At 41.5% G+C, this 10,195-nt stretch overlaps 1 long non-coding RNA gene across 1 annotated transcript; it reads left to right on the top strand.

Moving 5' to 3' along the window:
• Positions 1-5,414: 5,414 nt before the first annotated feature.
• LOC135282972 (uncharacterized) lies at positions 5,415-8,010 on the top strand. Its single transcript, XR_010348943.1, has 3 exons — positions 5,415-5,781; positions 6,158-6,248; positions 7,781-8,010. It is a non-coding gene; the product is annotated as an uncharacterized LOC135282972 (long non-coding RNA).
• The last annotated feature ends 2,185 nt before the right edge of the window (positions 8,011-10,195 follow it).

Below are 10,195 nucleotides of genomic sequence, written 5' to 3'. Positions count from 1 at the left end.
GTATGAAAAAATGTGTTTGAAATTAAGATATTTCATGTTTTAAACCAGAAGGAAATCCAAAGTACTGTTTGACCTTCACTGTGTAATGAGTGCTGCTCCTTTAAATAAGGACATGATAAATGTCTGATAGAAGTAGAGTTTGTTCTGTATATACCTCTGTTACTGTAAAAGGTCTGCTGTGTCTTTCAATATATCTGCAAACACTAATGTCTTCCTTTTCAAAGGCTGCTTCTAAAGAATGAATTTACCTCTGTAACTTTAACTTACTTGTCATGGAGGATTCTGCTATTTCAGTATAAAGACTTGGATTGTCTGTAGGTAAATAAGATTTCTTTTATTTATTATTGCAGTGGTGTCTCAGTACCTTGATTCAGATACTCACTTTTGTGCCAGGCAACACAAAATTCAGCTGAAGTGCTTAAACATTATTAAGATAACAGGTACATCATTCTATCCTGCAAGTGCAGGTACAGAATTATCCCTGCTGTCACCAGAAATTAATTTAATGATGTTAATACAATTCAAGATTAGTCACTCTTCAAATCCAAAACAGATTGTTGTCTCAAGCTGTTGTTAGACTAATGAGCTCAAATGGAATAAGGAATTGAGAGGGAAAACAAACAGCTATGAAGAGATTTCTTTTTCCAGTGACAGGAAACAACTTGGTGGACGAGGTAGTGCAAGGTAAACTGGAGTGTAAAAAGGATAGACACTGGCTCCTGTGCACTGGGCTGTCCTGGTGCTCACATTTATCCCACGGCAAGGTCACACCTATCTTACCTCACAGTAACTCCTTCACCTACCAGATCTCTTTGTCTTCAAGGGCTCTGTTTTCACTCATATTGGTAATTTGCTTTGTAGAAGGGGATGTTCTGTTGGCTGTCACGAGTAGATACTGTTTCTGGCTGCCACAGTACAACAGATAGTAAATTGCTGGATGTGATCTAGCACTGTGGGGCTTTTCTTCATTAAAACATCCAGGGGAAAAAGACCATGGTTTCACTTTGAAATATTGAAATATAAGATCTCAGTAGTTTCTGGGTCTGCAGCTGATTGGGAGTTTGATTTTATGGTGAGTCATTGAATATCTAAGGCTGTTTTTATTAAATAAGTAAAAATCATCAGCTCTGGCTAGTTAGCTAGGTAGTTATTTTTCTAGTCAAAATATATTTGGTCATAATTACGTAAAGAAATGCAAATTAAGTAATTTATTCAGAAGTACAAATTGCAAGTGATGACTTCCCTGAAAACACAAAAAAGGGTAATATTGACTGATGTCATATTCAGGATTTTCAAAAGTCTAGCATATATTTAAATGTTACCCCAAGCTGACGTTCAACAGAACTGATAACTTCCTCAGCTGACCCACAAAGTAACTGGTTTCTGGAGTTGTTCCTGTTTCTGAAGTCAGGTCTTTATTAAATTCATATTGGAATTTGTGGTTAAAATAAGTCTTCAATGATGTGAGAATTAGGTCAGAATGCTTTTCCTTCATTCATTGTTCTTTTTTTACATTTCAGCATTAATCGTTGTAGATTTGTTACTTGCCATGCACTTTGTAAAATTTCCTCAGTGATCCAAAGTGTTACAAAAAATGTTGCCAGTTGTTCCTGCACTTTTCATCTGTGGTGTTGCAGCTTTCTAGAAGAAGTCAAACGTCATTGTACAGTTTCATAACCTGCAGTTCTCTGTGAACTCTAAGTGGTGAAATACTGTTGAACATGAATCCTGAATCTGTATTCATATTATTAAATTAATTTCTGGTGACAACAGAGATAATTCTGGACATGCACTTGCAGAGTATTATGATGTGCCCGTTATCTTAATAATATTAAGTACTTCAGCTGAATTTTGTGTTGCCTGGCATTTTTGTACTGCTCTTAACAAATGCTTCGAGGAGAGAATGCTTTTAAAATGTACAGTATTAGGGAACAAATGCAACTAATTGGTAGTTCTTTGCTATTTATTGCTGGGAAGTGAAGTGTTCCCAGGGTCATGCTGCCAGAGAAATCTGAGATGAAGTCCCTGACTGACAGTGATCCGGTGTGTCTGTGCTCTTACGCAAAGCAGGATGAGTGCTCTGGTGCTGCAGCTGAGCAGGCTGTGTGTGCAGAACCCTGAAAAATGTGTCTCTGCTGTAGGCATTTGTAGTTTGTAACTCATTCTTGTAACTAAGCATTGAGCAACTAGTATTTCCTAATGGCTGGGATGAGACAAAACTGTTGTTCTTCATAAATGCCGAGGGAACGGGGAATCTACTGGAAATTGCCATAACTAAAAAGCAACAAATTAGAATATCTTATGAAGTCAAAGTGTGAACAAGTCATAACCATGGCTTAAAGTGATACCTTCTTTCCATTTGTGATTTTAAACTACCTTCTGGATAAGGAAAAAAATGGGGAGAGAGACCTTTGGAACAGAATTAGTTGTGTGCAATGTGTGGCTTGCAGAAACTAGGAGGGAAGTGACTGCAGTGAGCCAAGAGCAGCACGGCAGGCAGAGCAGTGTGATACCTTCATGAATCACTGCTTAAAGGCCAATCCCAACCCTTGTAAGCAGTGTGAGGAGTGACCAGTAATAGCTTCCTAGCAGGAGAAGGATTTCACTGGCTTGTGATTACACCATCCCACAGGGGTGGCCATGCCGCCCTGCAACCTGAGCTGCCCCTTCTTGACTTTCAACGTCTGCAGCGCTGCTATTTCAGACAACTGCGTGTTTGAATGTGTGCCTACATTAACAGCTGCTCGTGTGGAAGCTGAACTGTTCCTCTTACACAAGGATCCCTCTGCACATAGGTTAGCAAAAGAAGTTTTACCAAATGTGAACAGAAGCTCTTTGTAAAACATTAAATATTTCTGGTGTATTAAGTTATGTTTATCTAAATATCAGAAGGCAGGAATCCAGATGAAGGATCAAGTATGTGCAATAACATCTCATTTTCCTTTGCCAAATAAAAAAGAACAGATAACATTCTCTTAACGCGAAGCAAGAAGATCACAGTAAATTTGTTTTGATCTGTAGAATATGAATTCCTTAATGAGCCAAATTCCTTAGTATGAGGGGTTTTTCAAAGAAATACTCTTGCAGGTAATTTTTCTAAAAGAAAAGCTGACATAGCCTTGCAGGGGTGTGAAGTTAGTAATGTTTAAAGGCTGTCTGGCTTAATGAAGTGTGCATACTGCAAACTAGGTAATAGAGTGGATTTTTGCTAGGATGTAAGATTGAAATGCCATATGTTCATCCTCATATTGTTGTCTAACTGCAAGCTGAACATCTGGCATGGTTTGTTTGGCTACAGATATTTTCAGACAAAAATGAAGTGTGTAGATATCAATAGGTTTCAGCTGGCAAGACCAGTTTCTGTAGATGACATGAAGAATAATGAAGTATCCTACTGAAGGTCATGACAGCTTGTATGTGGACTGCACAATCCTGCCAGCTGTGTTCCTTACAGAACTGGTGGTTTTCCCATTTATGGTACTGGTTTGAACCCTTGTGTCAGTGAACACCAGTGGTGAACACAAGACTTGAACTGAAGGCCATTCTCAAAGTTTTTAATTATAATAGAAGTCAAAGCTTTATTCTTTATTTCAAAGTTCAAGGAACTTTTTGGGTTTTTTTAGTTTACTAGAACTGCAGCCTGCAAATGTGCACAGATAATGAGCATGTGGGTGTCCTTACCCTGTGCACTCCTATGCCAAAAGGATATTTAGGGATAGCAAACAAGGCCCCCAGTGATATCAGTTTGAAATAAGTCTGATTTTAGGAATTCTGGTGTTTGTCATTTGTCATCAGATTGGTATTTCATACACCATCAGTTCTGTTTTTATTTGTTGCACTAACTTAGTGGCATATTTTCTTGGTCCTGGTGGTAGAAGGGTAGATCACATTACCTACTGCTCAGAGGTGTGCTTCCCCCACTGAGCCCCCATTGTTTTGATAGTAAGTGAATTTTAAGTCAGTTTAAAAATGTCAATTCTCTTTGGTTTTTAGAGTCATGCTCTCTGTTTTGCAAAGTGAGAAACTAATTTTCTAGTGTAGTACAGTTTGTTGAGTTAAAAACTTGGTCATTTTGTCCAATTTATCAAGTGAAATTTAACACTAATTAGAGGAACCATTGGCCTTGGCTTAACTTGGTCCTCCATAAGGCTTCTGGAAATGGAAGAAATGCTTGGGAGAATTAAAAGATGGTTTGGCAATAAAGCTGGAAAGGTGTCTATTTGTGGCATTTTCAGGCTTTCCAGGAGCCTGGGGATTTCAAATTGTCCATTCTGAGCCATTCTATCCAAAGGACAGTAGGTTTGCAGAATCTTTAGGCTATTATGTATGTTCTGAAATACAAAGGTATATTTTGAAAACACGTGTCTCCATCAAGAAGGAAGCTATTCTCCAGCAGAGCAATTAGGAATACTTTATGTATTTTTAAGCCAAGAAAGTAATCTTAACTGCAAGTCAGTTTTTAAATCTTAACTAACATAAGGATACGAGGCCACAGACCTCACCTCCTGCCAGCAGCCAGGCACTTGTTTCTTTATTCCTGATGTGCTTCCTTGCCCTGCCCTGGCACTAGTGCTTGCATCTGACCCCAAGGGCCTGAACTGGGAAGCTGTGTCAGGCAGCCTGAACAGAAATTTGCTCTCACTCCCACTGCATTCTTCCTAACTCTGCCCCTCCTTGTCATTTCATCTTCTGCCCTCCACTCCATGCCTCTGTTACACTTCACCTAGGCTTGAGATTTACTTCATTTCATACACACTGAGGATTCTGCTCATAAAAAACACTTCTTCCCTTCAAATTCTCTCAATTTTTCATTTTTATTGCTTACAGCACACTATCCCCTATCTTGCTTGAGCCACTGTCATTTCCAAGGTATCTTTATTTGCCCAGCTTTGTCTAGAGTGAAAGCCCTTTATGGGATGGAAGAGACTATATATGAAGAGAGGGTTATCAGTTGGCTCCAGTTCACTTGTTCACTGCTGTCAGTAGTAATAATCTTTTTAATTTAGACTTTCCTGTAATAAAGATACAAGAAGCTAACCTTGTTGTGTGAGCCTTGTTTTCAGTTTTACTTCCCTTCTTCCATGCTGTAGTTAATTCTTTTGTTACTTTTATTACATCAAACTGAGTGTGTGGATTACTTCAGCTGTCAACAGAAAACATCCAAAATGTGACCTATGAACAAGCTGAACTTGGTTTAGGTCAGAGTGGGTGTCAGGAGTCTTTGCACTGCTTGTGAGATGGGACAGTGGGACTGGATGGAGACTGCTCTGCTCAGGGTGTGGTAGGCTCTGGACATTTGCAGAGTGCAGCAGCAGCACAAATACAGGGGTGGCCCAGGTTTACCACCAATGCTTTGGCTATGCTTTGTGATAGACAAATGGAGGATGCTGCAGTAGCCTCTGGAGTGGACACAGAGCACTGCAGGTGCTCCCCTTCTGCTGCAAGTGGGCTGGGACACAGCCTGCAGAGGCCAAAGCAGGGGTTAAAGCTGAGACCACTGTGGTTCCCAGTCACCCCCCAGTGAGCTGGCAGAACCAGCTGCACATCCACCCTGCTTTGTGAGCACACCGTGGCATTGTTGGCTGTGCCCTGTCACCTCACAGATGAGACAAGGATGTGCCAGGGTGGGGAGAAGAGGAAGTGGAGTCAGTGCTGTGTAGTCTGCCCTCTCTGCATGGCCAGCTTGGAGGCCACAATCCATGTGTGAGAGCCACTGGTGCACAGCACAGATCTTATTTTTTTCATAAAAATATTTCATTTCAGTAGCTTCCCCTGGTTTAGGTATGTAAGTATTAGAATCTGAGTTTCAGTGTGACTTTTTGGTGCATGAAGGAAGAATGCTGAAAGTAATGGATCAAAAAGAGTAAGGAGAAAGATTCAGGGAGAGATTAGCAACTTCCTTAGAAACTGCAGATGTTTCTGAGGAAAACTGGGCAGACACAGACATGCTCCCATGCTCCTGGCAAAAAGAAGAGTTTGAGGGAAATCTTTTCATTCTTCCACTTACAGATACCTACGTGTAATTTTACCAGATTTCTCAACGTGAGCAAAATATTCCTAGTTTTGTAACAAGAAATATTAGCAGAATTGGAGTTTTTCCTCTTGGCTAAAACTAATAAGATTCTTAATGTGAATTTTATTTGTAATTTTATTCCAGATGTTTCTGTATACAAGGTCTCAGAAGTCTGTTTCTGAAACGGTAATGCATAGGAGGAGTAGTGTCTGGTTCTGACTTAACTACCCACAGAGTAAGTTTAGAATGTCAGGTTCTAAATTAAGTATCAGAATATGTGATTTCTCCATCTATTTTTTACATGTGAGTATGGGATCAGGAGCTTTTCCAGCTGCTTGACTTTAACCAAAGCCAAGTTCAAACAGGGCCATTCAGTTCTTTAATCTCTGAGGGTTTTTTGTTGATACTTTGTCACTTGACTCTCAGTACCTACCTCTCTTTCAATTCATGAGAAAGATTGTTGCAGGTACTTAATTTTAATCTGCTAGCAACAGGTTGGGATCTGTCCCATGTCAGCATAAATGAGGTGCCCTCAGAAAATGGTGCAGGGAGAAGGCAGTTTGCAGCCTGAACCACTCTGTGCATTAAGGCCCCTCTAAGTCCTGTCTGATTATTCAGGGAGCTGTGTCAGGTTGAGCAACTCCCTTTTGTTTACTTATAAAATGAAATTAACTTTTTATGGATGGAGACTCTTGATGGAATGGAAATGAATTCTTTATTCCTGCTCCAGAGTCAGATTCCAGATGGTCTGGTTATAGTACTGTCACGTAATCAGCACTTCCTTTCACACTTGTCTTGGTTAATGTCTGACAAAAGGTCTTTGAAATTGCAGGATCAGTTCCATTTAATTGTCGTAGTGTTCTGAAAATGTTTCATCTTTAAGATGAGTAAATTAGTGTTTAAATTCTTAATTTGTTTAAAAGAGGTTTTGTTTTTATATGCATTCCAGTACATATGGATTGGTCCAACTCTGAGGAGCAGACTTATATAATATAGAGCAGTAGCATAGAAATAGTCTTCAAGAAGCTGAAATAACAGTATCACTGCTTGTTTCCTATAGTCTCGTGGCTGCCAAGATCTGCATGGAAGGGAACAGTTCTGGCTTCTCTTAAATTTTTTATCTACATTGGGATAAACCTCCATAAACTTTATTTGAAATCTTAGACACGTATGAGATTTTGTTTGTATTGGAAATCTCATTACATAAAGCTGTTGTGTCTATTCAGTTTTGTTGAAAATGCTGTCAGGACAATTTCCCTCATGTTCTTCTAGTGCTCCTGTTCCTGGCTAAGGCACTGGTGAGGTATGACAACTTAAACAGAAGTTGACTTGTGTTTTTTGGATGGAAAAATTATTTTATTTTTTTTTTAGAATTAATGCTTACTTTATCTGTACCTTTTGTTCCTTCTGATTCCTCTTGTCCCTTAAGAGTTCTTTGGAAATATGCATTCCACAGTTAGTCAGCATGACCTGCTGGACTGAGCAGAAGGCAAATTTGGGAGTTATAAATCCAAGGACTTGCTGTGTGGCCTTAAAAAACTTGCTTAACCTCTGCTTCCCTGCCAGTAAAACCAGAGTACCTTAATCTTAGAGCAATGTTGTCATTAATGTGCATTAAAAGTCTTTAAAATTAACTACTGCTGATAGCCTGTAGGGTTTTTTACTCAAAGTATATATATTCACTTTACCCAGTATATTCATGACAAAGTAATACAAATTCCTTGATATGTCAATTAATAATCTCATTGTTAACTATTATTTCTTTAGCACTCTTAGGCATGCATGGATTGCAGACAAAAGCTCTGATATCACATCATCACTCTCCAGCTGACATTTCTGCACCAGTGTGTGAAGTCCCATTGATTTCAGTGGCTGTGGGCAAAAGTAATTGGTGTCCAGAGGAGATTTAGATCCAGAGTCATGACCAAGGATGGAAGATCTGCCTGTTTTCAGCTAGGCATAATGGAAATGAAAGAAGATTAAAACAGGGAAGCTGAGCCAGGTGTTTGCCATTTCCTACAGTTTCTAAGAAATTCATCCCTGTGTCACTGGCTGAGGTTCAGTGTAAGCAGAGAAGGAAGGATTGTGAACAAGACACTTCCCTTTCTTCTTTCTGGTGGATGTAGGGGGTCTCACATTTCCCTGTTGAGCAGGGGATCAGTTTTCATTCTGGAAACAAGTTTGGCAGCAAGAGGATGTATGAGCTATGGAATCAGAGCTTTGGAAGGTCTTCAGTGACATTTCTCCATTCTTAGTGTTATGAATAGAAAGTTGTATTTTTTTTAAGTTTCAGAGTTAAAAAAACCAAGCCAGACCGAGTCAGACTTCTTTAGGTTCCCTGCGAAGAAAAGCCCTTAATCACTCGTTGATGGTGGGTGATTAACCGATTGTTTCCCTGATGCTGGCTGCATACCAAGAAGATACCAAGAGAAACCCTCCAGGGTAAAGAGACAACCCTCCAGTGACACCAGAGACAACATGCAAATGAGAAACGCAGTGCACCCTGGATTGTTACAGTTTTACAGTTTTTATAAGAAAAACCCCTAAAATCACGAGCCATAAGTGACTTAAAGTGACGTCTAAGGATGGGAGCATTGTCCCGTACCTGCTTAAACCTTTTTATTTCTCACTCTAACTTGAAAAGAAACTGATTAAAGAGACCCCCCGGGTTTCTAAACCAACAAACTAAGGACTCAACGACTCTCCCGTGAGGACAGAGTCCCCAGTTCTGTCTGCAGACCAGCGGACAAAACTGCATCGTCCTCCTCCTTCGTGCCACGCCTGGGAGCAGCGGCGGCGAGGGCGCAACCCGTCGATTTCTTCCCACCTGAGCTGATTCTTCTTAATAAAGGCATTAAAAAGGAGAAAGATCTCCTGCCCATTTATTTCAGCTTGGGGGCTCGTCCGGGATAGCCACGCCTGAAGAGGACACCAGGACTGGGACGGCCGCCCACCCTGGACCTGCAGGACAGCTGGCTATCAGGACCAGAGAAGATCGGCTTGGGACAGTGACACGGAGCAGCGTCGGATAGGTGAGAATATCCGGCGGCGGGAGAGGGAGGCGAGCGAGTGTGTGTGCGTGAGACGAGGGCCGGCAGCTCGGCCCCTCGAAGCGAGTGAGGACCCCTCAGTACCGCGGTTCCGCACCCCCGCGAGGGGGCCGGCCGGGAACAGGGGGAAGCGAGTGGAACTGGTGATTGAGGCGCCTCCAAAGGGGTAAAGAGGACCCCCCTCCGGGCGTGCGGAGGAAATAGCTGTGTGAGTGGCACGCACCCCACAGGACCCCCCCTCCGGGCGTGCGGAGGAAATAGCTGTGTGAGTGGCATGCACCCCTCCGGGCGTGCGGAGGAAATAGCTGTGTGAGTGGCACGCACCCCAAAGGCCCTGATACAGGTCCTAACGAAAGAAGTTAGGGTATCAGGCAGTTTTGCCCAGACAAAGGGCGCCTCAGAAGCCAGGGTTTCGAGGTTTGACTGTTTGAGCCTTGGCAAGGGAAGGCCAAGGTCTCTCTAAGTCCTGACGAAGGAGGTCAGGCGAACCTCAGAGGTCAAGACCTCGAGGATGTTTTTTTGTATTTTGGTTGTTTGTTGAGTCTTGGCAAGAAAGCCAAGGTCTTAACAAAGTCCTGACGAAAAAGGTCAGTGAAATTGGAGTTTTGGCAGGAGGCCGAGACTTCTTAAATAAGATATATTTCCTTTAGAGAAAAAAGACATCTTTGTGATTTGTTTAGAAGCAGAAGAATATGGGAGGGTGCGGTAGTAAGAAGAGTGGCCAAAGATTAAAGAATATACCTCCCCACAGTCCCCTAGGTGAACTATTAGAGAAATGGGACTTTATAGAAGGCACAGAAGGATTAGATAAAGTTAAGATGATTCATTACTGTTCAGAAGTGTGGCCAGAATTAGAAGTGCAAGGAGGATGGCCATGGTGTGGGACGAAAGACAAGTGGATGTGTCAACAGCTGAGTAATTATCTGACAGCTAGAGAAAATACTGATGCTGAGGAACTATTGTATATAGCTTGTTGGTTAAATGCTATACAGAAAGAAGGAGTGCAAATTTGTAAAGTGCAGAGCAAGAAAGAAGGGAATGAAAGAGGAGATGCTAGAATTAAGGAAATTGGTAAAAGGTGGGACCCTCTAGACTACTTGCCTCCTGATGCCCCTCCACCTTATAACCCTCT

The sequence above is a fragment of the Passer domesticus genome, chromosome 1 (genome assembly GCF_036417665.1).
Source record: "Passer domesticus isolate bPasDom1 chromosome 1, bPasDom1.hap1, whole genome shotgun sequence".
Classification (NCBI taxonomy): Eukaryota; Metazoa; Chordata; class Aves; order Passeriformes; family Passeridae; genus Passer; species Passer domesticus.
This window is presented reverse-complemented; position numbering and strand designations above follow the sequence as displayed.